The sequence below is a fragment of the Triticum urartu genome, chromosome 4A, assembly GCF_056163025.1.
Source record: "Triticum urartu cultivar PI428250 chromosome 4A, HENAU_Tu73, whole genome shotgun sequence".
Taxonomy (NCBI): Eukaryota; Viridiplantae; Streptophyta; class Magnoliopsida; order Poales; family Poaceae; genus Triticum; species Triticum urartu.
The window spans coordinates 315,263,909-315,270,568 of record NC_141876.1 but is presented as its reverse complement, the minus strand read 5'-3'; positions in this window follow the sequence as shown (position 1 = coordinate 315,270,568).

The following is a 6,660-nucleotide window of genomic DNA, read 5'->3' as shown; positions in this document are numbered from 1 at the left end:
GTATAGTAGCCCCATGTCAGTGAGCAGGCGCGTATTATAACTGTTTGTTCTGTTTTGTGCCAACCCAGACCCCCCCCTCCCACTCACCCGTTGTAGAGTTCATCGTCTCTTCTCTCTCGATTCTCCCTCTCGATCTAGGGTTAGTCATTTTCTCTTAATTTCTATGTGAATTTTTTGCTACGATCCGTTTCCCTCTATGTTGGTTTCGTCTATTCGTGTTTGAAAGCGACGCATCTACGCTATTATGCTAGGAATTGCCTGGAAATTCGTTGTGATCTAAACCAAATCCACGCAGTACGAGGCCGAACATGTACATGACTCGTGCCTCTTAGGGGTGGGATTGATTGGGAGTCGGCGTTTGTGCTTGAGAATGCTACGAGCTACAGCGACCTGCGGCATCCAAGTCCCAGGTGAGCGATGAACTTCGCCGAGGGAGGTTGGTAGTTTAAATTGGAGCCCGTTAGGTCTTGCAAACAACGGCGGTGGCCGAAAGTCCAAGGGAGTGGCCAAATGTTGCGCTCTATTGCTTAACCGACCACAGGGTGTTGGAGGTCGGCGTTTGGGGTGCTGTTGACTGGGAGTCGGTGTCTGTGCTTGAGCATAGCGTTTGGGGTCCTGTAGGCTGGAGGCAAGGTTAACGTTGATGGATCACCCGTTCCAAATACCACCTAGCCACACATGTTCCGGTGGTTGGCGTCAGCGACGGTAGCGTATGGTTGTGGATGACGTTGTTGCTGGGTGCAGCTTTGACGGATTTGCATATAATTTTAATGTTACAAACACTTCTTTGAGCCGCCTGATGATAGACTATTGTTTCTCCTTTTTGCTTGTCTTGTCTTGAAATATACATTTGTTAAAGCTGCTTTTATAACCAAGTAGTAAAGATCCTTTCACTGATTGACATTGACAGCCAAGATTTTGAACTACTCTAAAAATAGTCAATACTGAATTGTGATGAACTAAGCAACCATTTTTGGAAAATAAAATATTGATTTAATTAAATTCATATTTCCTCTGTTATTACATATCCCATATCTACTGTTCACCTTCTAATCAAAAGTTGTGCACATGTCTTTTAGGAAATTGTTTGTGAACGACTATTTATGTAAAGTGCCCGTTTAGCCGAATAGTTTTTCAAGATAATATAATTTTCCTTGTGTTGAGAATTTCATATAAACATTGTTTTGTAATGTATTCCAGGCGAAACCATGTGATGTGATATATGTACCAACTTCGGTTGCGCTGGATTGGAGTCAGGCATTCTTCACAGCGCGATAACAGTGCCTCTTCCTTGATGCTTCAAGACATGCCTAGTAAGGAGAAATGTTTCGCACCCCATGCCGCCCATCAGTTACTACCAACTACTATATCTTTCTGATGGAGAAAATAAAAGTTTCTCCCATATTGTTGGAATGGAATGCCTACATTTAAGCATTTAACGATATGTTTTCAATTTTCGGTGTACCTTGTTTTATCAAATAGCAACCTGTTGAAAACAATTGGTACATATATGATAACCGCTATCTGTCTTGGTTATACATGTCGGTATTCAAGGATTCCTTCTTGCTGGTTTGAAGATTATTTTTACTTTGTTTTCTTGCGCAGTATGTGCCATGCTATTGCAGGCAGCAAGTCACTTCTTCAATCTATCAGTGGAAAGAGGAAGCATTTCAAGAAGAATGAAAACAAAGGAATCCAGTACTGTTCACCAACGAGGATCTGTCATATGAGATCTGCATCACCGATGAACCTAACTGGTCTAAAATTCATGGACCTGCCTGGGAAAAGTTAATTAGTGACTACGATCTTCGTTATCAAGATCTAATCATCATAAACCTGAATACTGGGAGTTTGTCCATTGAGATAGACCTGAGCATCAGTGATTCTCGAGGAGGTCACAGGGCCCTTCCAAAACCATCACTAGGTAAGTGCACCAACTTCCATCCTGTTTTATCAACTATGTTTATCGGCATACTTTGGTGCTCCTACCTCTGTCCACTAAATGAATGTCATACTTACAGTCGAAGTTATTTTCAAAACATTTTATGCAATTCTGTTGATTATCATCCCAACTTGATCACATGCATTGAATTTAACCATTTCTTTTAAACTTTAATAGCGAGTTCATTTGTTTAAACAAATTCGTTTGAAAATGAGTTATTTTTTCCATGCAGCTCTTGATTATCTAAATGATTCGGAGAGGGAGTACATTGGGAAAACAGTCTTTGGTCGAGGCGTAAATAGTCTTTGGTCGAGACAAGAAACAATGTGCTGTAAAAGATGTTGCCGCCACAAACACGATGGTAACCCAGGATGGCAATCAAACAGAACTTGAACCATTGATCATGCAAAACCTGGCCATCGAAGAAGGCACAAAAGATGAAGGGATCGAACACCTGTACAACAACGTCATGACAGCAAATAAGGACAAAGGGTAAGTCCATGTTACCACCAAAGAATTATTTTCTTCCAATGATTTCCTCCCTTAAACATTTTATATGTATATCTATGTGTATATATATATGTTGCAGGCATGAGATTTTAATAACTACAGAGACGTCAATAGTAACGGTCAGTCACATGGCACAAAGCTTCGAGATTGGAAAGCCAGTGCGCAGCGAAACCATCGCAGTCATGCTACAGATGTTGAAAAAGCAACTCAAGAGCACAAAGAGAAAGATTCTATCAGTATACAACACCGTAAGTAAAGATCACGGCAAAAGCTCAAGTTTCAACAATGAATATAACTCTATCGATCAATCAACCTTCCTGTACAATTGAATTTACAAATTTCTTTTATGCACATGTGACAAAACAAGCAGGCAGCAATACACATAGCCAATCATGAAGATCCATTGGAGTTGAAAAAAACAAAGCACACGTCAGAGACAAGACAATGCGTAAAAGGCTTAAAAGATTCCTTGATGTGGAAGAAGGAGAACCACTAGAAAATTTCGACATGGTAAGCACATCTCATGTTACAGATAACAGATACAATCACAGCTCTACAATTCCGTCTTACGATCAACAAATCATGACTAAATCCAAGAAGGATCCCTTATTTATTTATTTTGCATTTTGTAGTTCTTTCTTCCAGTTTGCATAGGCGGGCCTATTCAACAAGGATATGTGGGCCACTACTTCGTTGTTACAATTAACATGAAAAAAGAGCGCTTTGAACTCCTTGACTCTTTAACAAATGAATATCTAGGCATAATGGATTACTTCAACACAATAACAAGCAGAGTAAAAAGGATATGGAAGCAAATATGCACATTGCTCCAACTATCTCGAAGTAGTATTGACCATTTTGAAAAGGTCAAAATGCAGGTGCCACTTCAGGGAAAAACATAAGCACTGCAAACCTTTCTCCTTTTCCTTACTAACTGTAACAATTATTAATGCAATTCATAAAAAACATAGGACGTTAGGACAACTTCATCTAAACTACCCAAACATCTTTGGACAGCGACAATAACCAATCATTCTTCTACCAGCAGACTGGACTGTGCATTCTATATGTTCATGAATGCAAAGCACTACACCGACGATGGAGAAACAGTGTTACTAACAGAAGAACAAGTCCCATAGTTGAGGAAGAAAATTCACTATCAAATAATCAGCCAATACAGAGATACGGCCGCATTGTCATTAATCAACTACACCACAGGTTTCTCTTTCTAAAGACAACAATGTAAAATTCTACTTATCTAATTTTCAGAGACACACCAATTAGTTTTTATTTTTTATTTTAACAGATATGCTGAACTGTGAGGTTGATATGGAAGACGGAGAAATGCAATGAATACATTGTGACATAGTAGAAGAAGAGATTCCTCCAACTCCCGAGCACATTGGGACAAGCACTCAAGAGTTAAAAGTTATTGACATTAATGACACAAGCAGCGATGAGGAGAAAGAAGATTATCATGTGAGCAGCAAGGATACCACCAAAATGTCTGAAGAAGCACTCACGGAAGAAAATGCCCAGACAGATGTTGGTTTACAGAGGGAACTACATGCGCAACCAGACACTGATTTACAAAAGGAAGACGAACGGAAAGATCCACTGATAGAACCAGACAGACCACCCCCATATAAAAACACCAAAGGCATAATACGCTCTCCTTTAGAAGTGGATAACAGGACAAAGGGTGTACCAACTCGCCAACAGCACCTTTCCGAACAGAACATGAACCCTGTTGCCGAAGATCGCATATTAGGAACATCACCCGAGGCAAAACATGCACAAGAAGAAAAGAAGCAGAAAGAGAAGGATTTAGTAGAAAAGATACTTCAAAAGAGGAAACGCGATGTTGTAGTCTCAGTAGAACCGAGCATCAAAAACAACAACACAAAAAAGGAAACACCAACACCTGGGCAGCTTAACGAGCAGACGCAGTTAGGTCACGACAAGAAAAAGGCAAGGCATCTTGCAAGAGTGCAGACAAGTTCCCCAAAACCCTCGACGATTCAATCATATGAGATCAGCTCAGCAAACATAATCTCAACTAAGAGGCCATTCAAGCGAGCAAGCAAGGAACTTGAGAAAGCCAACGCTGCATCACTTGTTCCAAGAGATTTCATTTACAAAGAAAAGGCCATGCAAGTCTATAGTATATGATGAGCCGACAAGGAAAGAAAGAATGCGGAGGGTAAGCAGATTCTCCTTGTTCCATGGAAACGATTACAGAGAGCTGCACATTCTCTAACATCCAACTAACCATTCACTCACCTACTTCTAAACCATCCTTGCTTGCAGAGAACAGCTATATAAAAGCTCAAAGCGCCAAGCTACATTTCAGGAAAATCCTTCATGGAACAAGCAGGAAAAGGAGATACACAAATGGAGGGCTCCATGCTAAACGCGTTACTGGATGAATGGACAAAACAGGAACAATTCAACCCAGACGTCACAACTCTACTCCCTGCAGAATTCGCAAATGTATGGATACCTCACCCACAAAAACACCACTGTCATTACTATGGTAGAATATTTAACTAAAACCACACACTCTCTTTCTTGAAGATGGTGCTCGGTCTCAATTATAATAAAGGAGAGCAATCAGAATTCAACGAGGACGATGCACTAAAAGGATTTGAACAACTCGTGCGGGGTAAAAACATCCTGCATTCGAAGATGGTAAGTTCAGAATTATTACTGAACACATGACTTATTCTCCTTGAGCTTCAACAATTAAATGAAATTCAATTTTCACATTAACAATGATATCCTCTCTCAACGTAGATCATGATACCTCATCACACAGACAGCCACTACACACTCTATGTACTGAACAAGTACATAGATAGCATCGACATTCTTGACTCACTTAACTATGTAAACTACGCCGATTTGTCTTGGAGTAAACACCATGTACATCAAGCAGAACTGGTACGTACTTTTTGTACATTGATTTATTCGTTTCCTCGTGATAGTATGATACTCTTTCTTTTCTCAATGCCGCACCCAAACAACAAAACCAAAATGCAATCACAGATGAGAAGGATGTTCGTGCTCATGAACAAGTACCACCAACTAAAACACAAGAACGAACCAGACTGGGTAAGGATAGCAGAAAGGCCTCACAGGGTCTGCACACCAAAGCAAGAAGGAACACAATGCGGACACTTCACGGCCCAATTTGCAAAATACTGGAATCGAAAAGAACTAGTCAAGGACAGAGAGGATTTTCATGTAAGTTACCAGTACATACATGTCAAATAACTTGATTTCTTTATTACCATAATTAGTTTATTCACAATGGTGGACAACACGTAACTATAACCCATACATTTTGACATGCCTGCAGCCCAGTAAGGTGGATGCCGAATGGAAAGCAGAGTATGTATTCACACTCATATTCGGTAAAACCAACCAAATAAAGCACCATCAACTTCCTGAAAAAATCAAAGATTTCAAACCAGAGACTGTAACCCTTTTTTCACCCATGAAAGGTAATATAACTATTTTCATTTTTACCATCAGTCAACATGACAAGAGCTTCAAATATATCTTTTAGAAACAACAGCCATAATTTTTTATCTGTTTTGACAGAGCGAGACAAAAAAACCCAGCATCAATCAGGGAGCACCAAGAAATACCCGTGACACCGGCATTCATTTAAACATGTGCATAAGGCGAACGAGCTCTACGACATAGTCATGAGTGACACATGGCAGGACAAATTCAAAAGGTGACTTGGTTCCTTTTGCACCTGAAATTAGTTAAAGTTAGGCGGCAATCACACAAAAAAGACAGGAAACGAGAAATAACCTTAAATTACTGTTTACCAGCTTGCCAGTTAATGACTTTCTCAACAAAAATTTCTTCTACTGTCCTACCTGTAAGCAAAAAAAGTAGTATTCACGAGACATCATTCACAAAGAAACAGCACAACTCTTACTGGATCAAACCTAAAGGAAGTATTTGGGCCTGCAAAGAAGAAAAAATGTCAAGGTATGGAAAAGAAGGTGCTCGATGAGTTAGCAGAAGCATGGGAAAGCAACCAAACTACAAACAAAAGACAAAGACTATTATTAGGCCCAAGCTTTGCAGAGGTAAATTTCAAAAAAAAACACAATGATCATATAAACTCATCTTTTTGCAACGATTGTTTAATCTCTTGGTATCGATCTATTTTTTCTAACTCGTTTTTA